Genomic DNA, 24,712 nt, shown 5'->3' on the forward strand with positions numbered 1-24,712 from the left:
AAGGGAAAAAGAGGGTTGTTGTAGGGGAAAATTATAATTTCGGTCAATGTAGGATGTGTTCACATGGAGGATAAGCCAAATGATGAAATAACCAACATGGCAAGAGAATACCATGGGAATGGGGTAAAATAGGTCGTGTGAGGGAGGAAGAAACCTCAACAAAGCATAAGGAAAATAGGGTATCATATAAGGATCAATTAACAGGGTATTCATAAATGTATACAATCGAGATACGCAGGGATGCGTCCCCACACTTAAGACGTGAAAATTTCAATTTAACTAATCACGAGGGGCCTAACACTTGACCATAACCCATACATGTATGTCCCCATACCTAAAACATAATGTATGGATAAATGAACGCAAGAGGTAGGGTTAGAAACACTTGGCCCATTCAGTTGGTTATGTAGATCGTTGTTGACACACTTTGGGGAGTCGAAGTCATCCGCAAGAGGTACTAAAACTCACCACAACACACTTCTGGCATGGCAGGGGCCATGCATCAATACCTAGGGAGGTCGTATTGTTAATAAAGATCACCATTTAAGGTGTCGAGGACAAAAAATACAACACTTGGTCTCTTGATAGTCACTTGTGTTGAGATGATAGATGAGTCGCTTGCCCCATAACTCACATCACTTGAGGAGCATGATTGAAACCTGTATCTCACACCTGGTTTAGAAATCAATAAGAGAGATGGTTCACAAGGAATATGCCACTGTGCACAATTGATGGTGCATTAGTGCATCCCAATCCATCTGACATAGGTGCAAGAAGGAAGGCCACAAACCCTTGTAGTGTAGGTGTGCCAAACAGAGTGATATGTGTATAATGATGGTGGAGGCCCATCCCATTTCACTACAAGAATATAGGAGAATAGTAACGGCCATTTTTGACACATATTAGTGGCATCGACGCAAATAGTGATGGTACTCATACGAAAAAAAGCGGGTCAAAACCCGTGCGCAGCATTTTGCGCAAAAGAGCAAAAGAGGGAGTGAAAGAGAGAGCGAACTACATCGTGCATTTGAGAGGGAGAGGGAGAGAAAGAGAGAAAGAGGGAGAAGGAGAGCTTCTCACTGCCGCCATTATCGTTTGCGAAGAAGAGGAGTAAGTACACGAAGGGCAAAGAGGAGCCACCATCATGAAGAGAAGCAGCTGAATCCATCCTCGAACCTTTGCGATGAGTGCATTGCTCCCTCTTGGTTTTTTTTTCCTAATTTTCTTTTGCTTTTTTTGTTAAAAATGATGTGTATTGAGAGAGTAAGAGAGGAAATGAGAGAGGGAGAGGAAGAGAGAAAAAGAAAGAAGGAATGAAAGAGAGAGGGAATAAACATGAAACATAATAAAGAAAGAGAGAAAGAGAGAGAGAGAGAGGGAGAGAGGAGAATGAATTGATAAAAAACAAAGAGAGGGTAAGATCTTGTTATTTAATTTCTTATTTTCTTGTTAGTAGTGGTAGTGGTAGTGGTAGTGGTAGTGGTAGTGGTAGTGGTAGTGGTAGTGGTAGTGGTAGTAGTAGTAGTAGTAGTAGTTGTTGTTGTTGTTGTTGTTGTTGTTGTTGTTGTTGTTGTTGTTGTTGTTGTTGTTGTTGTTGTTGTTGTTGTTGTTCTTTAATTTCTTCTTTTCTTATTTGTGGTGGTGGTGGTGGTGGTGGTGGTGGTGGTAGTGGTAGTAGTAGTAGTAGTAGTAGTAGTAGTAGTAGTAGTAGTAGTAGTAGTAGTAGTAGTTCTTTAATTTCTTCTTTTCTTGTTTTTTGTTGTTGTTGTTGTTGTGGTAGTGGTAGTAGTAGTAGTTTTTTAATTTATTCATTCCTTTTTTCTTTTTCTTTTTTTTGTAGTAGTATTAGTTCTTTAATTTATTCATTTCTTATTTTTAGTAGTAGTAGTTGTTGTTGTTGTGGTAGTGGTAGTAGTAGTAGTTTTTTAATTTATTCATTCCTTTTTTCTTTTTCTTTTTTTTGTAGTAGTATTAGTTCTTTAATTTATTCATTTCTTATTTTTAGTAGTAGTAGTAGTAGTAGTAGTAGTAGTAGTAGTAGTAGTAGTAGTAGTAGTAGTAGTAGTAGTAGTAGTAGTAGTAGTAGTAGTAGTAGTAGTAGTAGTAGTAGTAGTAGTAGTAGTAGTAGTAGTAGTAGTAGTAGTAGTAGTAGTAGTAGTAGTAGTAGTAGTAGTAGTAGTAGTAGTAGTAGTAGTAGTAGTAGTAGTAGTAGTAGTAGTAGTAGTAGTAGTAGTAGTAGTAGTAGTAGTAGTAGTAGTAGTAGTAGTAGTAGTAGTAGTAGTAGTAGTAGTAGTAGTAGTAGTACAAGAGAGAGAGAGAGAGAGAAAGAGATATTTTGTTAAAGGTGCACATTGGATATGTTCGATGCTTAGTAGTAGTAGTAGAGAGAAAGAGAGAGAGAGAGAGAGAGGTTTTGTTAAAGGTGCACCTTTGGTGTGTTCGAGAAGGCAAGTACTAGTAGTAGTAGTGGTCCAGTGCAATACCATGGGACGGGAAACACTATGACATAGGATAGCTACTCCCTCGTCCCCATACATAGCATATTAGAATTTACATACTGTAGACCCATCTGTATAGGCAGGTGGAGACTTTACATACGTTAATTTTGTTGAGTTACAAGAGAAGAAATCCCTTCTCAAACAATTTAAGAAAGAAAAAAAGAATGTTAGCAAAAACAAATTGTTTGTCATAACGTAGACTAAATGGAAAACGATGAAGGTCGTGATGTTCAAGATTGCGAGGCGTATCTTAATCAACGTGTCCCGTGTCCTTGATCTCAATGTAAGTTGGCAATTAGATGAAAACGTTGATTATCTATGGAACATGTATGACGCTTTAGCGAGTTTCAATCAGAGATCATTGATCAGGTGATCTCAGATTTTGAGCAAATGGCAAGAAAAATGTATATCAATCATGCATAGTATTTGTAAACTAATTGAATATCATATACAAAAACATTGGATATGGCCGTAAAATTTATTACATGGAGGTGATGTCTCATCCCAAGGAGGAGTGCACCCTTTGCAGCTAGTTAGAAGAGTTTGTGGGTGTGCGATGGATGGAGTGCCTGAGCCAATCCGCCACTTGGAAGGTACTACCCAATCTATACCGTCAATACTAGAGGAGACATGCAACCTTCTAGAATTTTCTACAATCTTGGAGCTTGAGATGGAGGCAATGATCGATGCATGGTAGCAGTAGCAGTAGCAGTAGCAGTAGCAGTAGCAGTAGCAGTAGTAGTAGTAGTAGTAGTGAGAAAGAGAGAGAGAGAGAGAGAGGTTTTGTTAGAGATGCACCTTTGGTGTGTTTCGAGAAGGCGAGTACTAGTAGTCGTAGTGGTCCAGTGTAATACTATGGGACGGGAAACACTATGACATAGTGTAGCTACTCCCTCGTCCCCATAACATAACATATTAGACTTTACATACTGTAGATCCATCTGTATAGATAGGTTGAGACTTTACATATGTTAATTTTATTGAGTTACAAGAGAAGAAATAGATTCTCAAATAATTTAAGAAAGAAAAAAAGAATGATAGCAAAAATAAATTGTTTGTCATAACATAGACCAAATGGAAAATGATGAAGGTCGTGATGTTCAAGATTGCGAGGCGTATCTTAATCAACGTGTCCCATGTCCTTTCTCTCAATGTAAGTTGGCAATTAGATGAAAGCGTCAATTGTCTATGGAACACATACAACACTTTGGCAAGTTTCAATCAGAGATCATTGATCAAGCGATCTCAGATTTTGAGTAAATGGTAAGAAAAGTGTATATCAATCATTGGAGCCCCAAGAGGAATACCAAGGAAAAAGGGATTCTACTGCAAGAAAATCTATCTTGTAACATCAACAAGCTTTTATTTCATTCTTTTGATGACCAAAACAAAGAAAACAGCAAATCTTCACACAACATCATAGTAGATATCTCTTACGGAATTGATAGAATCAACCACACTCTTCAACATCTTCATAGAATCTGTCAATAGAACAAGGAACATAAAAGAATACACCATTTTTTAATGGAAATCAATCACATAGTATTCATCTTCAATGTCTTCATAGTTTTCTCTCTCAATCTCTCATATATAGTTACATTGTTTTGATAGAATTGACTATCTCTGGCTCTCTCTCTCTCTCTCTCTCTCTCTCTCTCAATAGTACATCATCTCCTCACTAAAATACTCAATAATGACTCTCAATAATCATTCTTAGGTCGTGGATGCACCTCCCAAGAGGTATGTCTAATGTGAAGAGGCTCCAGAGCCACTACAGTGTCTCTTCATAGCTCACTACTGTCGTTGTCACTTCAGTCTTCTCTTCAGTCACAGCAGCTGCTTCTTCCATTTTTTTTAGCTCTTTTGAACTTAGATTCATCCTTTCCAAAAGTTAAAAAACTTTCTCAAAGTCACACATACATTCTACAAAACACTTATAGAAGAGTTACAAAACAACACAAAAAAGGAATAGAGCTGATACAGAACAGAGACAGAGTAGATATAGAGGCTCTACAGAAGGTTTACAGAGGGTTACAGAAGATCATCAGAGAACATAAAATCCTTATAACTCATACTAAAACCATTCCAAACTATCAAAAACTATTCAATAAGCTTTCAAAATATTTCAAACTTCATCAATCATCAATCCATGCTTCATACTACAGAAGAAAATTAGAACCAATCAGAACCTCAATAGAACCTATCAGAATATAACAGAGCTTCATATTTCCACTAAAAATTATCATAAAATTTCAAAACATAATCAATATCATCCAAAATACTCTCAAACACTTCCATTAACAACCATACATCACTCTAAATCCATAAAAAATCAACCATTTAGACCTCAAAAACAAAAAAAATCAGTAAAAAATTTAGTCTTTTTCCACTCTCAACATATCCCCACACTTAGAAAGGAAGCGTCCTCTCGACCTAAGGAAAAGAAGAATATAAGCTCACTAAAGAGTGCAATTTAATCTTCTTCAGTATATTCAACAATCACTCCACCATGATCCCAACTTATCACCTGTATCTCTAGAAAAGAATACTACTAAAGGAAAACTTCGTTATTCATTAACACATCTGATAAACAATAAAAAGTCATAACAAATTTGTAAATGATATAAGAGGTTTTTTCTTCATCGTCTCAAACTATCCAACCAGCATCACCACCACTGCAATTCTCCAAAAATGCATCTCTCAAAAGCAAATTGAATAGGCAACCACCACGATCTCATCACATAAGATTATCCCACAACACAAACACTAAACATAAAACAAGCATCTGAATGACACCTCCAAAAAGAGATATATATATCATTAAGAATCATCCAAAATACATTGCAAAGGCATCAATGAACATGATCCTTTTTCAAGGCTTGATGATTTCGAAAACGATCCATGGATAAGGACTCATCCACAAATGTCTTGGGAGGATTTTGAAAGAATAGAAGGCAGCACATTCTTTCTAGCAAAACAAGGTATTTGCTAGGTAGACAAAGGGCATGAAAATATAGGACATCCAACAGCTGGGAATCAATGTTTGCATTGACATTCATACAAAGATTTGAAATGGCCTTTTGATTGTTATGGGAATGCCTATGCATATATGCTAGATACCAAGCAAAATGGGCTGTCAATCTCACTGAAGGATCTAGAGATTGTGAATATTGGTGAGAAAAATGGAGGTAATTTTGGTATACTTGACTAGCAGTTATCCAGTCCCCTAGAATTAATGGCCAATTAATCTGTGGTCCTGTGAGAGAATCAGTTGAGCTCCATTCTCTTCTTCTTGGAATCTACTGATCAAATCCTTCGTACCAACTAACCAACTGAGGGGGTTGAGAAATAGAAGTGGCAGGAGATGGAAGAGGAATAAGTAAAAGAGGATGAAGAGATGGGTAGGAAAAATCATAAAATGAGGAATAAGCTAAAGAAGGAGTGGCTGAAAATTTAAGCGAATCAGTTAGGAAAGGTGTCAATTGATAAGCAGGAAAAGTAGAAGGTATATGGATAGATGGAGAAGGGCATGGTGGAGAAGGGGAAAAAACTCAATCTTCAATGAAAGAACAATAGGTAAAGATTGGAATTTGAGGAAAACCCTGAGGTTGAAAAAGGAGAGGTAAGATAGCTGCTGAGTTGGATTTATAAAGGGAAAAATAAGCGTCATAGCGATGGGCCATTTGTTGATAGTACAATAAGCTAGGAACAGAGGGACCTAAAATAGATCGTTTATGGTAGGCATCAAAGAAGGATGAATCAAATGGATGGTTCTTGGAAAGATAAGCTAGGAAATCCACTCTCAGTTGGTTAGTGTTCTACACATAAGTAGAAGTTGTATTCTTGCGTTGGTTCAGGACTATAGAATCAATCATTGAATGACATGAAGTGTCAGGGCAAGTAGCCACTTTAGAAGAATAGCACTAGAACATGTCATCTATCCTCAACTCCAAAGAGTTGACATATAAGGCAGCTTGTAAGACCACATCCCCCACATACCAAGCTAGATCTACATCATCTGAAATTAACAGATCACCTTGTAGATACATATAAGACAGCAACATGGTATCAGTCGTTACAGAATCTTCAAAGACCATACAAATAACTTCTATCAGCAAATCAAAAGACCAAGCCCCACTCCAACCATCCTCTAGAAGAGGGAGATCCATCGTTGAGAGCTTAATATAGAAGGCCAACTTCTGCAAACTGATAGTGGACAAAAAAGGAATGGTCTGAAGGAATATACTCCTGAGATTGCTCAAATGTAGACCATAACAAATCCATCCTGGACTGCAATCTTTCCACTTTATCTTGAAACAACGGATATAATGTGGCTTGTCTTTAAAGAACTGCCAAGTCCTTCTAAGATATAGAAGGAATCATAGGAACACTGGGGCTTGGAGAAATGGACCGTGACTGCGCCAATTGGTCCTGCAACTACTTAATCTGGGAAGCTTGGGATTCCAATGTATTGTGAGCATTCTGCAAAGCTGACAGTTTCGTATCCAAAAGAGTCTGAAACTCTTGAGATTCTTTGGACATTTTCTCTTTCTCCTCCGAAACTCTAGTGACCTCTAACTGAGCTTCTGCTAACTGAATTTTCAAAGAAGATATTTATTCTCTCTAGGTCTCAATCATTTGGGTCTGTTGCTCCATCTTCTTAAACAGATCGGCAAGAGTGTCTTTAGAAGAGGCTAACTCTGTGGTTGCCTTATGCATCTGATCTTTGGATTGCATCAATTCTTCATAGAAAGAAGCAAATAATTGTTGAACACAAGCTGTCACCGAGAGTTCAATAGAACTTTGGATGTTGTTACAAAGGAAAGGAATGGCATCCCTTGACACTAAACTGTTCAGCGAAGGAACTGATATTTCCAAAGAACCCTCTCGATGTGCCCTAAATAAATTGTTGCATGTGAGGTAGACAGGGAGGTCACTTCCAGAGGTAGCAGGAACTGTTACTGAAGGAATGATTGGTGGAACTTTCTCTGTTACACGCTTCAAACGCTTCCACTGAATGACCAATGGAGGAGGGGAATCAAGATCCCCTATGTCAATAGGTTATAAATCTTTTGAAGGTGGAGGGGGAGAAACTGGATCAGATGGAGGAGGAGGTAGCACATCCTTCTTAAGGCCTGAATATGTCAAGAAAGCATATAAATATGAACCATAAGTTACATTGGTAACATTCCCTCTTGTCACTTGCTGGTCCATCTGTGTAAGAAGGTAAGTACTCCAATCAATGGCAACCCTTTTAACATCATCCTGGAAGCTGTGAAGAGCTCCTTGGACAAATAATGGGATGGTGTCTTGGCAGGCATGAACCTATCTTGGAGAAATTGGTAGACTAGCTTCCAGAGAGGATCACTGATCATTGAAAAAGACACTCCTGAAGTGTTAATCACCTTCTTGACATCAAGGACCTCTTTGGTCTGCTTTTGTAACAACTTGAGAATCTCGTCATTTGAGAATAACTGTCTGGCTGTAACAAAGGGTTCTCCGTTGCAGGGAAGAGACAAAGCCTTCCCTAACCCTCTAGGTGTCAAAACCATGGAAATACCACGAACCAAGCCCGATTTCTTACTATATAACGCAAGAAACTCATCACATAGGGCTAGATCGTCTGGAATCAAAGGAAGTAAAGCAGCCACGAAAGTTGCAAGGCCTGCTTTCACGATAGGCTCAAAAGTCAATAGGGAAGAATAATCCCTACTGACCAATGGGACATACTGAACAGGAGGAGGAGCTTGAGGTGCCATTCAGATAGAATACACACACACACCACAAACACGGACAATCACAGAGAATGCCTGCAAAAAAACAAAATAGCTATAAAAAAGAAATCGATCAAAAGAAGCATACACAAACGTAACTAACCAATTGACCACCCAAAACAACCCACATCCTAGAAAAAATTCGGCATGAACTCTACACATATGCAACCGAAAGCTTCATGCTATGCAACAAGCAGTCACCCAAGACTCTATATCAGACAAAAAAGAAAAAAAATTGCAAACCACACTCATAATCGTATCACACAACCAAACCATTATACTTCAAAAACCTAATCAGGACACAACCAGAATTTTACTAAACAATATCAGCTTAAAGGACTACATATGCCCATCCCACGAAGCGCATTTATTGAAAAGGGAAAAAAGTGCAGTGAGGGGAATGATTTTAATGAAGGGTTCACTTTAGTAAATTATTAACAATGGTTGAAATTTTATTAGGTTGTAAACCTTAATAAGAAAATGACGATTCAGTTTTAAATTGTTAGTTACAATTTATTAATGTAAAACGGTGCTTTGAATGAAACTCGGACTACGATCCCAAGACTCAGGTCTCTAAATGCATATTCATTAATTAAAAAATTAATGTATCTAAAGCGCTCTTCTTTTTCAACGTGTGCATTTTTATGACGGTTGGTTCATTTTTATTTAAAATTAAAGTGCCTTTGAAGCACACGTAGCGCTTGCAAAGTGAACGGCTGGTTGATTTTAGATTATTAGAAAAATATGTATTTAGAGCGAGCGCACGTAAAAAAGTGGGTGAATAAAGTTCATTTTAACAATTAATTTTGGTTAAGGAATGACCAAAATAAATAAAGCATGAAAAATACATACCTGGTAGGGGTGTGTATGCAACAGACTGATGGTGCATTGAGTAGTTCCAAATGCAAAGAATCCAATCAAAAAAGCAAAAACCAGTCACTGAAAAAAATAAAATACCTTAGTATTATTTTTTTAATAAAAAATAAAATAAATATCAATGCAATGTTAGTGGGATCACATTTGGTTTAGGCAATGTTGATTAGTGTTTGGGTGAAATTTTTAGTATTATGATTTTTTAAAATTGTAATTTAGGTGGGTTTTGAATTTGTATTTTATTTTATTTTTATTTTTTTCTTTTATTTTTTTTCCCTTTTTTGGGTTATTTTTAATGGTAAAATGTTCCAAAAGCAGTCAAATGCATTAATGGATTTTTTGGTGATTTTTTTTGAATTTAATTCTGATTTTTAGGGATTTTAAATAAATTTATCTTAATTTTTAGTGAATTTCAAAAGGTTTTTTTTTTTTTTTTTTTTTGCATTTGATTCTTCATATTATAATCAACAAGATCAAATCAACCAAAAAATTACCCAATTTAGTAAGGAGATTTTCAGTAATTTTTTGTTTTTTAATTGAATTTTTATGAAATTTTTAATGTTTTTAGGTATTTTTAAAGTATTTTTCTCGAGTTTGTGTGGAAAATCAAAAGAGATACTTGGGCCTCGTGTGAACAGCTATGTGGGCTCGGGGACAGCACACACCACCGCACGGAGAAGACCAAACGCGTGTCCGTGCGCGTGAACACCTGTGCGGGCCACGCCCGTACGCACAGCCACACCTAGAGAGGCCCGCACTGCATGTGAACAGTGGAGGTAGAGGGGAGAAGGGGCAAGAAAGGGAGCTAACATGGGGGAAACAGGGGTTAGTAGAGGTTAGTTAATTAGGTGAGCCAAGTGCGTTAGGCTAGGTTAAGTGACTTAGTAGAGTTAAGTAAATTAGGTGAATTAAGTTAAGTAGGTGAGGTAAGTAAATTAGGTTAATTAAGTGAATCAGGTTAGGTAGGGTGATTAAGTTAATTAAGTTAGTTAGGTTAGGTAGGGTGATTAAGTTAATTAAGTTAGTGAGGTTAGGTTAGTTAATAAAGTTAAGTAAGTGAGTTAAGTTAGGTTAGTTAAGAAAGTTAATTAAGTTAGGTAGGAGGGGTGGAGGAGATTCGACAGTGGCGCTGGGAGGCACAGAGGGAGGAGGAGGAGATTCGACGGCGGCGCTGGGAGGCACGCAGGTGCTGGCGGGGGCGCTGCGACGGGGCGGCAAAAGGGAGGAGAGGAGGAGGGGTTTTGTGTGGGGGAAGAAAGGGAGAAGAGGAGGAGGGGTTTTGTGTTATTATTATTATTATTATTTTGTTACATTATTATTATTATTATTAGTTTTTTGTTGTATTATTATTATTATTAATTTTTAAAAAAATTTATTGAGGTGTGGTTATGTGTTGTGGGGTTGTGTGTGTTTTTTAAGGAAAAAGTGAGCGCACCCCCATCCCGCGCGCATGTGCGAGGTGGTAGTAAAAAAATTTGCATTGGCTGGATCAGACAAAGCGAGGACGGCGATACATGAGGCACAGAGGCCATGGGGGTGTCCCAAGGCGCGTAAAACCAAAAACAGGTACATTCACACGCGACACGAGAGACGCGGCCACATTACAAAAGATAGAAAATTTAATAAAACCCAAACCGTACACCGAATCAAAAAACCGTAAAAAAGAAAAATGGGCCGGGAGACTAGGGAAAGATGATAGAAAAATGCGACACCGGTTCCGGGGCAAAATCAAGGTGTTCACATGGAAAAAACATGAAAAATGGCTCCTAAAATACATACGAGGATTAATATGGAAACATCCACACGCTGGAATACAGTCCGAAAAGAAGAAAAAATGTGCAGAGTAATGTGTCCAACAAGGCTATCATGGAAAAACATAGTTTCGATCGAGATAGGATGCGTTCACATGGAAAGAACCCGAAAATGGACTCGAAAATTATTACGGGAAGAACCAAATGCTAAAACAATAAAGGCATGTTCACACGAAAAACCGTCCAATTTATGAGAATTGCTTCAAAAATTAATAACTCAAGAACTAGTAGTCGGAACAGGGGTTGGTAAAAAGGAAAAATGGGCAATTCGAAGGGACGAACAGGGCTGTAAGGTTGGATGTGAACCTTAGTGAACGTAGGATGCGTTCACATGGAAAAGTTGCAAAACAAAGGATAAAGGCAAACGGAAAGGAATAACCTCAGGGACAGGGTAAAATAAAACGAATGATTGAGGAAGGGACCCCATCATAGCATAAAAAATGAATTTTCTGCAGTTGGAGGTGGATAGATGTATTTCCATGACGAGATGTAGAATTGATGCACAGGGACGCGTCCCCACACTTAAGACCTTAACAGGAAGGGTAAACCAAACAACAAGGACCTAGTACCACACATCAAACCAACCACGAACGTCCCCACACTTAAAACATGACCATCACTGAGAAATAGAAGGTGTAGGGTTAGAAAAACTTGGCCCATATTTTCGAGGAGTAATCTCGATTATCGAGGTTGTGTCTTGTGTCGTTGTCGGCTGCAAGAGATACCAAGGTGTCTTCACATCACACATCCTCCGTGGCAGGGACCACGCGGCAGCACCCAGGGACGTAGCTGGTTGAAGGAATCACAGGAAATTCGTCGATGACGAGGGATATTGCACTCAACTCACGATCACTCAAATGGAATGAAAGAACAGTCAGTCGCCCCATTACTAATATCACTCAAGTTAATAATGATGAAACCCAAAGCTCACACCCGATTTAGGAATCGACAAGGGAATGGTGCAGAGGGAGTATGCCAGGGTGCACAATTAATGGTGCATTAGTGCGTCCAACCTGTCTGGCATAGATGCACGCAAGAAGGCCAGGGAGCCTTGTAGTACAGTGTTCAGAACAGAGTGATGTGTCCTGTGCTAATGGCAGAGACCCATCCCATGGGTACATAGGGAAACAGAAATGTACCTGACTCCAATGGTCGTAACGTCCCTCAATCCTCACCTCTCAATAATTGATTAAAGAAACATCCGTCACACTCAACCCACCCTCTGTCTCACTCTCTGTCTCACTCTATGTTGAAAGATACAAAGGGCAGCCCTTCTTGAAACCCATTGATGTAATCCTCACTATCACTTGTGCAGAGGTTATATGCCTTGTGCGCATTTGATGGTGCAACTGTGCATCCCGCCCTGTGCCGGTATACAATGCAAGAAGGAAGGCCAGGGAGCCTTATGGTGCAGTGCGTAGGAACAAATAGTGCGTTGTGCATTGAGAGGCCCATCCCGTACGTGCAACACTCCGTTCACACATCTCACCTCTCATTTAATTTGAAGGGAAAGACTGGTCACTCACTCCACTCTCTGTCTCACGCTCTATTGAAAGATACAGAGGGCAGCCCATACTCATGTCCCCATCCTGTTAGGATGAAAGCTCACATCACTCAAGGGGTTGGTGATGAAGATCGTGTCGGCCGTTGTTGTCAGTAGGATCTTAAAGATGAGGCGTACCCAGGGAGGTAGCCAACAAGTCTCGTACTTCAATGATTTTTAAGAAAGGTCGTTTGTTAAGAAGGACATACGGACTGATATTACAGAGACAGTGCGCCAAGGGAGGTGGCTTCAAATTACTTGCTGGAAAGGTTCTGTTGGTGAGTTAGCTATCCTGAACTGCGGGGTGTTACCACCTTTTTCACAGTCATCTTCCCACCCAAGGGTGTTTCCACCTTTTCTTGGAACGAGGCCTGTTATGACAAGGAATTTCTTCCTTTTCTCCCATAATAGTTTTGTTTGTTTTTGTTTTTTTTTTGTCTTTTTTTTATTTTTTATTTTTTCTATTTTTTATTTTGTCTTTTTGTTTAAGAAAGAGAATGGTAGAAATACCATGTATCAGGACCAACCTTGCCACCATTGTTGAATCAGACGAGAAGAAAACAAGGTAGGGTTGAGAGGTATCTATGAGGGGCTAACAGAACGAGACCGCCTCATGAGGAGAATCATAAGGGCTATCAGAAGCACGATGAGAAGGACAGTGCGATGCCCAAAAGGGAGAGGGTAAGTCGACTGTGATTGTCAAGATCCCCAGGGAGGGAAGTACTTCTTCAGACAATAGCCATTGATCAGGAAATGATCATCAGAGGCATCAATGGTCTGCACCTGAACATAGCCATTAGGATTGACAGCAAGTACCTTGTATGGGCCCATCCACCATTGTTGAAGCTTGCCAGAAAACTTGCCAAATCTCAAATCATAGGCTAGGACAAGATCACCTTCTTTGAACTCCTTGTGCTTGATGAAACTATCATGACAGGCCTTGCGACGCGCTTGAGTGGTTTCCATGCATTGTAGGGCCATCCGACGTATCTCATCCAAACATTCCAAGTGTAGAAGACAGTGTTGCAGTGACTCATTATCTCCGAAGCGTTCTTTAACTGCCACTCGCAAAGACAGCAATTCTAGTTCAACAGGGAAGACGACTTCTGTATCATACACTAGCTGGAAAGGGATCTGCCCTGTAGCTATCTTATGGGAGGTTCTGTATGCCTAGAGGGCCTTTGTAAGTCGATTTGCCCAGTCGCGACGATGTGCGGCAATCATTCTTGTCAGGATTGAGCAGAGGATGTAATTGGTGACTTCAACTTGGCCATTGGCTTTGGGGTAGTAAGGAGTGGACTTATGATGGCGAATCTTATACAGTTCCGTCAGCTCCTCCATGATTTTGTTAAGGAAATGAGTACCTCTGTCACTTACCAGCTCGAGGGGACTGCCAAAACAAGTGATAATATTCTCATACATGAACAGGGCTACGCTGTTACCATCGTCCCGTTCAGGGCTTTAGCTTCACACCACTTTGTGACATAATCCGTACATACTAAGATGTATCTTTTTTGCTTCCGTCTGGTGGGTGGATCAATGGGACCCACAAAATCAAGCCCCCACTTCTCGAATGGCTTTAGGAGAAGAATAGGTTGTAGTGGCATGGCACTTGTTTTGGTGGGTTTTCCCATTCGCTGACAAGCATCACATCTCTTACAGTAGTCATATGCATCCTTGTGGAGGGTTGGCCACCAGTATCCTGCTAATAGAGCCTTCCTGGCTGTCACTTCTCCTGCAAAGTGTCCACCACATGGTTCATCATGGCATGCTTTCAATACTATGTCGATTTCATCCCCTGCAACACATCTTCGCAGCACTTCATCTTTGCCTCTCTTGTACAGTGCACTGCCTAGCAAGGTGTAGGGGGTTGATTCTAACAAAAGCTTCTTCTTCTCACGGCTTGAAGTGCCATGAGGATACTGTTGAGTTGCCAAGAGTTTGGCTATGTCTGCATACTACGGAGTAACTATTTCAACTAGAAACAAGGAAGCATCAGGAAGGTCTGGATCATCATGTTCCTCTTCTGCAATTTGAGGGATCCGTAATAGATGATCGGCTAGGACATGAAAACGGCCAGGCTTAGTGACCACTTCAAAATCGAACTCCTGGAATAGGAACAACCATCTCATCAGTTGTCCTTTAACATCTGCTTTGTTCATCAGGAAAGGACAGGGCTTCATGATCCACGTAGAACTTAAAATGTGTTGATAGTAGATAGTATCGAAACTTCTCCAGTGCAAACACCATTGCCAAGCACTCAAGCTCTGTCACTGTATAGTTTCGTTCCCTATCAGTGACCTTCCGCTTGCATAATATATTGGTTGATCTAATTTAGAGGGGCCCTTTTGACATAGAACAACACCTAGCCCTTCAACTGATGCATCTGTGTGCACATGAAACTCCTTCGTCCAATCAGGAGACTGTAAGATAGGTGCTTTAATAAGGTACTATTTTAGGGTATTAAAGGCTTCTTCACCATCAGTCCAAAGAAAATCCACATCTTTCTTTAGAAGCTTGTGTAGATGGGCTGCCTTGGTTGCAAAACGTGCAATAAATCTTCTATAGTAGCCCACATGGCCAAGAAATCCTCTCAATTGCTTGAGGTTTGTTGGTGATGTCAAGGCGGAAATCTTCTCAATCTTTGTCAGGTCTGTTGCAATCCCTTGTGTAGAGACAATATGGCCCAAAAGAACTCCTGATGAGACGCCAAAGACACATTTTTCGGGGTTGAGAGAAATCCCATACTCTTGGCATCTGTCAAAACGTTCCTAGTGCTCACAGATTAAGCTATAGACACAAAAGTCATCAAGATACACCTCAATGAAATCATGCAAATGATTCTGGAAGGCAACCGTCATTACTCGTTGGAAGGTGGCAGGAGCATTACAGAGCCCAAACGGCATCACTCTATAGGCATAGGTCTCCCATTCTGTAGTGAAGGTTTTTTTGGATTGGTCCTCTTCTGCGATTTGGACTTGGTTATATCCGCTGAATCCATCCAAGAGGGAATACAGTTCATGACCTGCCACTATGTCCAATAGTTGGTCTATAAAAGGGATAGGGAAATTATCCTTCTTCATCTTTGAATTGAGTTTTTGAAAGTCTACACATATTCAAATTTTCATGTTCTTTTTGGGTACAACCACAAGGGGTGAAACCCATTTAGTGTTAGCCACGGGATAAATAAACTCGGCTTCAAGGAGTTTCAATAATTCAGCCTTCACCAGAGTAGAATAATTAGGATTCATACGCCTTTGTCTTTGCCTTACAGGTTTGGCATCAGGCTCTAGGTCAATGTGATGTTGGCATACTGTGGGATCAATCCCCTTTAAATCTTTGTATGACCAAGCAAACACATCTAAGTTCTCTTTGAGTAGGTCTCGCAGGACCACTAGTTTTTCCTCGGGAAGATTGAGATCCACTTTTAGGTGATGTTTAGTACCGTCAGTATCCAAGAACGTTACTTGTCTTTCACCTTCCACTTCGTGGATGAATGTCCCATGGATTGCTTCTGGATAGAGGTCTAACTCTTTCAAGGGAGTAGTGTCCTTGTCTGATGTTCCACTAGAACCAGTGTCCTCCTTCTAAGCAGATGACTCATTTGTCTATTGAGATTGCTGGAAGGGTATCAGAGCTTTGTCTGCTTCTGTGTGAGTGGTGATTTCTTCTAGACTTAGGGATTCGTCTTCAGAGGATGCGTCTAGGAATGTCACATAGCACGCACCTTCTAGAAGTCGAGGCTTTGATAGCTTGGCTTCTGTTGGCAAGGAGCATCACCATCATCTTTTCTCTGGACTAAATGGTCAGAGTGATAGGAGCCACTAGTGAACTTAATTTTTATGCTTTTGATCCATTACTTATGTAGATTCTGCATACTTTATGGTCCATTGGCCAACCCAAATGGAACCATGGTCATTCCATCCAACACCTTGAGATCTTCGGCCTCTGAGGTCTCTGTAGGGACATCAACAAGATCATCCGCTATCAAAAAAAATTCTTCATTTGCACTTTCATAACCTGCTTCATTTTCTTCCTCATCATTTTCATCCTCTTCCTCTGGAGGCTCTATCTCTGCTTCTATAGAGGCTCTGTAGGAGAAGAACAGATCTTCTGCCTCTGTGTCTATTTTTGCTTCTACTTCTGTCTCTGGCTCTATCTCTGTTACTATCTCTGCAACTGCCATGTAACAGGGAGAACAGTACATCCATGCTTCTATTTCGCTATTAGAGGTGATTTTAGAAGTCAAATCTAGTTAAGAAAAGAGGTATTCTCCCATGGACAAGGACTTTGCTTCCCTTGGTAGTTGGCTTATAGTGCCCATTGTTAGGGACTATACCTTTGTTTTCTTGGGAAAGATCTGCTTAACATCCTCTTCGTCTCCTGATGTACCATCTGTTACCTCTTTGGAGGAGTCAGTTATGACTTCGATGGATGTGGATCCATTGCCTTTTTGTGATCCATACAATTTCAACACCACTTTGTTGGGTCCTCTGCCTAGGGTTAGGGTTCCTTTGAACCAATCCGTCCTGGCCCTCGCTTCAAAAAGCCAAGGCCTTCCCAGCAGTAGAGGGTACGAGGCCCCGTAAGAATTTGGTTTGACCACCAGATAGGTCAGTCAATAATCTTTTCCTGCAAGGGTTATTTTTATGTTTGGGAGGATGCCCAACGGTTAAATTCTGCTTTGGTCTGCCAATCTGATAAGCCACTGTGTAGGTTGAATTCCTTGCAGCCCTAAGTCCTTCATTGTCACATCTGTCATTATGTTTACTGATGAGCCTCCATCAATCAATGCATTTGAAATAAAGCATCCTTCTATCCATACACTAATATCTGGGGTTCCAGGATCTAGAAAGGCATTAGCCACATCTACTTCCTTTACAGGCTCTGGGGCTTTGTTGGACTTTATTGTTGTTGGGGAAGCAATCCTTAGTCCGCGTCTTCTTGTCAATATGCTTTTGAATTTCTTTTAGCAACTAGGAGACATCATCAGCAACTGCCGGAATGTTAAGTTAGGTTTAAAAGTGTCTAGGTCTTTTGCCAAGATATATTCTTTGATAGGATCCACGCGCTTCTCCAGCCTGTTGGGGAATGGGGCTACACCCATTTTCATATTTTCTTTTTCTTCTAACAATGGCAGCATCGACACTTCCTCTGTTTTTGAAAGTGCTTCTGTATCATCTACTGGACCTTTGATATTATTTCTGGGACTATCTTTGCGACTCTATGTGGCACTACAGTGCTCTGTAATGTATTGTTCTGTCATGTACTGCTCTGTCCCTCTGTTGGAAGGTTGAACTTCACAGTCTTGGTAAGAGAGTTGTTCCCTTCTTGGACAACTGGTCCCTTCTTTTTGGCGCGCGTGACAGCGGCAACTTCCAACTCTACCAAATTGGAGGCAAGATCTTGTACCTTCTGTTGGCTATCAGTGCCATTGGCCTTTACAGGGGCTGGACTTGGACAATCCTTTACAGTGTGGCCTTCTCCTTTGCATCGGTTGCATAAGGGCTTGTAATCCACAGATCATCTAGGTTTTGGACAATTCCGGGAGATATGACCCTTTTCTCCACACCTGTAACATTTCACCTCTGATCTCAGACCACCGCCAGACTGTTGTCCTCTGTAACTTTGAGAGGGAAACCTCCTTGGACCAAAATTAGGACCAAACTCCTTAGGCTTTGGTCCAATGTCTTGCATTGTCATTTTGGATTCCAGCAAATTGAATCTTGTATCTTCATCTTTCTTTCTTCATTCGTACATCTCTTTCAGAGAGCAAATATCCTCTGTATGGTTCTTCTGCAAATAATAGGAACAGAAGGCTCTAGGAATGGTTGGTTTTTGGGTACATTCAGTGGCTAAATGTCCCGCTTGATGACACTTTTCGCACCATGTATTAGAGCACATCAGATCTCTCCCAGCTCCCGTAGGGGTGGATATATGGGCGGTATTCACCTTCAATGTTTGTAGCTGCTCTGTAATCACATCCATAAGCTCTTTCTTGATACTTGCAACTGAGTTGGATAAGTAGTCCTTCAAATTTTCACCTCCTGAAGTACTTGTAGTAGGGTTTTGAGAAGCGTCTGTAATTACTACATAAACTAGTTGGGTTGATCCAGAAGGTCCTCTGTTTTGGCTCTGATTCAGAGCTCCTGTTGAGACTTGGGGTTGTTGATTCCAGTTGGTAGGGTTCCACTGTTGTTGAGTCGCCATTGGAGGAACTATTTGAGGCCACTATTGTTGTAGTTGAACCATCATTTGAGGCACTGTCATCTGCGGTGACCACATTGGATTAGGTGCATTATACTGCGGCGCTGTTTGCATCTTGGGATAGGGGTAGGGAACTATCCCTGGGACTACATTTGGTGGGTATACCATTCCAGGCATGGGAGGAGGCAAGACTCCTCTTCCTGGAGTCATTGATGGCCTTGCTTCAACTTCATCATACAATCTTGCACGTTCCACTGCAGCTTGCAGATTGACTGGTCTACTCAATTCTATGAACTTGCAAACTTCTAGTTATAGGCTTCTGAGAAACACTCCTTTCTGGATTCGTTCATCCAAATGATGGTTAGTCCATCTCTTAAGGATGGATTCCATTCGCAAGACATAAGCTTCTACTCTTTCTCCAGAGGACTGACTTAGGTTCATGAACTCCTCTCGCATCCGCTCTTCAAAACCTTCATGCTTGAATTTAGTGAGGAAGGCCAACTTCAAGTCGTCCCATGTGCCAAAAGTTCTTGCTGCTTGTCTCTCATACCACTAAAATGCCACTCCCTTGAAAGTGGCGGGGAATATTGCTAACCAATGCTCAAGGGTTTTGGCATTGTTAGCCACACATGCTACCATAAAGTCTGCTACATGAAGATCAGGGTCTTCATTGTACTCTCCCTTAAAAATTGGCAATGGGACTACATTTGCTGGCTTGTCATCAATATTTTCAGGAAGAATCTAACTAGGAAGGGGACCTTGAGTTGCCATGGGGACTTCTGTAAAGAATGCTTTTAGGGCATCAAAGGAGGCTTTTGCTGCGAGCTCATTCTCAGCTTTGACTTTTTCCTTCTCTCTTCTTACGTACCTTTGGACTCATTCTAATGCTTGCCTCTTGATTGCGTCATTCATTAGGGGGTTGACTCCAACCAGTTGGTCTGTACTCAATAGAATAGTATCAGAGAGGGCTTCAGTCTCTAGAGGATTCTCTGGCCAACATCTTCTCTACTTCCTTCTTTTCAACAACTCTAAAATTTGGTTTTCAAACCACTATAAAGGGGGAGATATTCTGTTCTAAAAGTATCAAAACTCATTCTTCTTAGGATCATTGTTGTGCCAACATTATAATAATGCCACCTTCTGAGGGTTTCAACAGTGTATGTTATGAAAAACACTCTGTCTACCAACTTCCAGTGGGTTGCTAATTGGACAAACAGAAGATTTTCAGTACACCAAGCATCCCACGTATCTTGTTGTTGAGCATCCACGAACAAATTCCAACTCTTTTCCTTCTTGTTTTTGTGAACCTCCACTGACCACGACTCCTGAAGCTTCTTCACAATATCCAACTTAATGATGTCTAGAAACTTCTAAATGAATGCTAAATCTTCCATGGATAGTCATTCTCTTTGCTTCTGCTCTTCAGTTTGTTTCCAAATAATTTGCCACCAAAATGCACGTCTCTGTTGGTTCAACAGGAAGAGGAAACAGTCCACCACATAGAGCATGCATCATGATGGTAATATGTTTCCGCCATTGTGGGATGAGCTTCTTGTGGAACGTGTCTTTGGCAATAAGAATCTCCAACTCTTCAATGAATAAAGAAAATTTGCAAACATCCATTGAATTCTTCTTTTCTTGGCAATGCCATTTCCTTCATTTTTAGCCTCTTCTTATGCTTGTTGATGGCAAGTTTCCCCGGCTGCGCATAAAAAACATGGAGCCCCAAGAGGAACACTAAGGAAAAAGGGATGACCAAAACAAAGAAAACAACAAATCTTTACACATCATCATAGTAGATATCTCCCACGGATTTGATAGAATCAACCATAATCTTCAACATCTTCATAGAATCCATCAATAGAACAAGGAACATAAAATAATACACTATTTTTTAATGGAAATCAATCACATAGTATTCATCTTCAATGTCTTCATAGTTTTCTCTCTCAATCTCTCATATACAGTTACATTGTTTTGATAGAATTGACTATCTCTCTCTCTCTCTCTCTCTCTCTCTCTCTCAATAGTACATCATCTCCTCAATACAATACTCAATAATGACTCTAAATAATCCTTATTATGTCATGGATGCACCTCCCAAGAGGTATTTTTGATGTGAAGAGGCACCAGAGCCACTACAGTGTCTCTTTATAGCTCACTACTGTCACTGTCACTTCAGTCTTCTCTTCAGTCTTCAGCAGACTGCTTCTTCCATTTGTTTTAGCTCTTTTGAACTTAGATTCATCCTTTCCAAAAGTTAGAAAACTTTCCCAAAGTCACACATACATTCTACAAAACACTTACAGAAGATCTACAGAACAGCACAGAAAAGGAACAGAGCAGATATAGAGGCTCTACAGAAGGTTTACAGAGGGTTATAGAAGGTCATTAGAGAACATCAAATCCTCATAACTCATACTAAAACCATTCAAAACTATCAAAAAAATTCAATAATCTTTCAAAATATTTCAAACTTCATCAATCATCAATCCATGCTTCATATAGAAGAAAAGCAGAACAAAACAGAGGCTATACAGAAGGTATCAAAACCAATTAGAACCTCAATAGAACCTATTAGAACATAACAAAGCTTCATATTTCCACTAAAAATCATCATAAACTTCCAAAATATAATCAATATCATCCAAAACACTCTCAAACACTTCCATTAACAACCATACATCACTCTAAATCCATCAAAAATCAACCATTCAGACCTTAAAAATAACAAAAATCTATCAAAAATTCAGTCTTTTTCCACTCTCAACAAGCATGCATTGTATTCGTAAACTAATTGAATATCATATACAAAAACATTGGATATGACCGTAAAATTTATTACATGAAGGTGACGTCTCATCCCAAGGAGGAGTGCACCCTTTGTGGCTGGTTAGAAGAGTTTGTGGGTGTGCAATGGATGGAGTGCCTAAGCCAATCCACCACTTGGAAGGCACTACCCAATCTATACTGTCAATACCAGAGGAGACATGCAACCTTCTAGAATTTTCTACAATCTTGGAGCTTGAGATGGAGGCAATGATCGATGCATGGTGTTGGTAGCGGTAGTGGCGGTAGTGGCGGTAGTAGCAGTAGTAGCAGTAGTATTTTTTAGTCAATTGATCAATGGAGCTATAACATGTGTGTAATTTTTAATTAATTCTTGGTAAAAAGATGATAATACAAAGAATCCTCTCAAAGATATAGAATTAGTAAGGGTAGGCTAATTCTTCATACATTGCATCTTCTTTGGGTCCACTCTAATTCCACTCTCACCAACCATGTGACCCAATTATTCCACTTCATCCTCCATAAGAGAACACATTGATTCCTTAAATTCAAAGAGTTTGTATCTTCTCACAATGTGTCAAATACTCTCATACATGTCTTAAATGCTATTCTTTTGACTTCTATATATGAGATATCGTTCAAGAAAACTAGAATTGTTTTGAACAAGAATGATTGCAAAAATCTTATTCTTAAGTGTTTGAAAAGTGATTGGAGCATTTGAGAGTCCAAAAGGCATCACCAATAATTGATATTATCATCTTTCTGTCCTAAATGTAGTCTTATATTCATCCCCATCTTTTATACAGATTTGATGATACCCAAAATGAAGATTAATCTTGGTAAAAAAAACCTTGCGTCCTTAAGTTCATCGAAGAGGTCATTGACACACAGAATGTGATTCTTGCTTTTTATGGTGGACTTTTTTAACTCTATGTAATCAATGCACATACAAAATGTACCATCCTTCTTCTTTACTAGTAGCAACTCCATATACAACAACTCCTTAACTTGCTACTCCACCTCCTCCTCATTCTTAAACTTAGATAGTCTATAAGGTGGCTTGTTGATGGGCTTGGTATAAGGAGCCAAGCCAATAGGATGATCAACCTCTCTCTTGGGTGGCGGCGGCTAAAATAAGTCTTTGTATTCTTCTAACAACTTGCATAATGCTAAATTCTTCTTCTTTAGTGTGGGTGTGGGTGATCTTTATCATTTTTTAAAAGAAGAGCAAATATACAAGACTTAGCATTGATCTCTCTCTTCAACTTCTTCATAGAAATGAGCTCCATTTGTTTGTGTTGCTTGATGTCCACCCCAAAAAATATCCATTTGTATAAATTCAAATCCATGGTGAACCTTTCAACTATTTTTAACTAATTGTAACCAATGACTATGTTAATGGGTCCCATTTGTAAGGCTACAAGATCAATTTGAATAGTACATGATGGTGACGACTTGATAAGAGTGCATGGGAATATTTTATAACTAGCCTCCACAAGAATATAGACAACTTATCATTCATAAGCCTTCTTAAACAATTTAAGAAAGAAAAAAAGTATGATAGCAAAAACAATTTTTTTGTCATAACGTAGACCAAATGGAAAACGATGAAGGCTGTGATGTTCAAGATTGCGAGGCATATCTTAATCAACATATCCCATGTCCTTGCTCTCAATGTAAGTTGGCAATTAGATGAAAACGTCCATTGTCTATGGAACACATACGATGCTTTGGCGAGTCTCAATTAGAGATCATTGATCAGGCGATCTTAGATTTTGAGCAAATGGTAAGAAAAGTGTATATCAATCATGCATTGTATTTGTAAACTAATTGAATATCATATACAAAAACATTGGAAGTGGCCATAAAATTTATTACATGGAGGTGACATCTCATCCCAAGGAGGAATGCGCACCCTTTGTGGCTAGTTAGAAGAGTTTGTGGGCATGCGATGGATGGAGTGCCTGAGCCAATCCACCACTTGAAAGGTACTACCCAATCTATACCATCAATACCAGAGGAGACAAGCAACCTTCTAGAATTTTCTACAATCTTGGAGCTTGAGATGGAGGCAATGATTGATGCATTGATGCCCATGGATGTCGAGACATCTGATCTGCTTAGAGAGGAAGCATCCATACCATTATATGATGGGTGTTGAGTATCTCACCTGAAGACATTGCTTGCACTCCTAAGTGTGCAAGCAAAATACAGGTGTAGCGATGTGAGTGTGACCGAGTTGTTCATGTACCTTCTACGTATGCTTTGTTGAATTCTTTTCGACACTATCATAAAAAACAATTGTGCTTTTTCAAGGTGTTTTATGATTTTCTTTCAAGTTACTAAAGTATCATATATTACCACTTGCAAATACCATGCCCGAGTCTCGTGATGATGTGTGACATGTTTTATGAAAGCTTGGCATGGACTACAATAGCATATATGCATGTATCAACTATTGCGTATTGTTTCAATGAGAATACAAGACTATGGAGACATGTCCAAAGTGTGGTGCTCACAAGTATCGACAGGACTTGCAAGGGCAAACCATCCCTCAAAAAGTTCTTAGACACTTTCCGCTTATCCCCCGTATGCATAACATGTTTTGTACATCCGGCATGGCGATCTTGACAATGTGGCATGCGTAGAATAGATCCACAAATGGAGTCCAACAGATATCAGCGGATTCACGTGCATGGAGCCACATTGACTCTACCTTTCTAGGCCTTGTCCAAGAGCCAAGGAATCTTTGGCTTAGTCTTGCTATGGATGGCATGAACCCATTCCGTCTGCGCTCAACTTCTTACAGTGTGTGGCTTGTAGTCCTTGTTGTTAACTACAACATCCCTCCATGGCTTTCTACGAAGAAAGGACACCTCATCCTTAGCTTGCTCGTTCCCAACCGCTATGATGCCGAGAATATGGACGTATATCTTCATCCATTAGTCGATGAGCTTAAGATTTTGTGGGAGGAGGGAGTTGCAGTGGAAGATATGAGCAAGCATGATGGTCGACGGTCTGCCAATATTCGAGCCATTCTCATGTGGACCATGCATGACTTTCCAGGATTTGGGGAGTGCTTAGGCAAGTAGGCTTCCGTTCTCGTTTGGTAATCTCTATCATAGCTCATTCAAGTTTGTATTCACTTGATAGAGGTATTGGAACAGGCTTGGTTACCTCAGGTTATCACGCATGTTCATTGTATGGGCAACAATT

Source organism: Lygodium microphyllum, chromosome 14 (assembly GCF_053477565.2).
Source record: "Lygodium microphyllum isolate KBCC chromosome 14, Lygodium_microphyllum_v1.1.10, whole genome shotgun sequence".
NCBI classification, from domain to species: domain Eukaryota; kingdom Viridiplantae; phylum Streptophyta; class Polypodiopsida; order Schizaeales; family Lygodiaceae; genus Lygodium; species Lygodium microphyllum.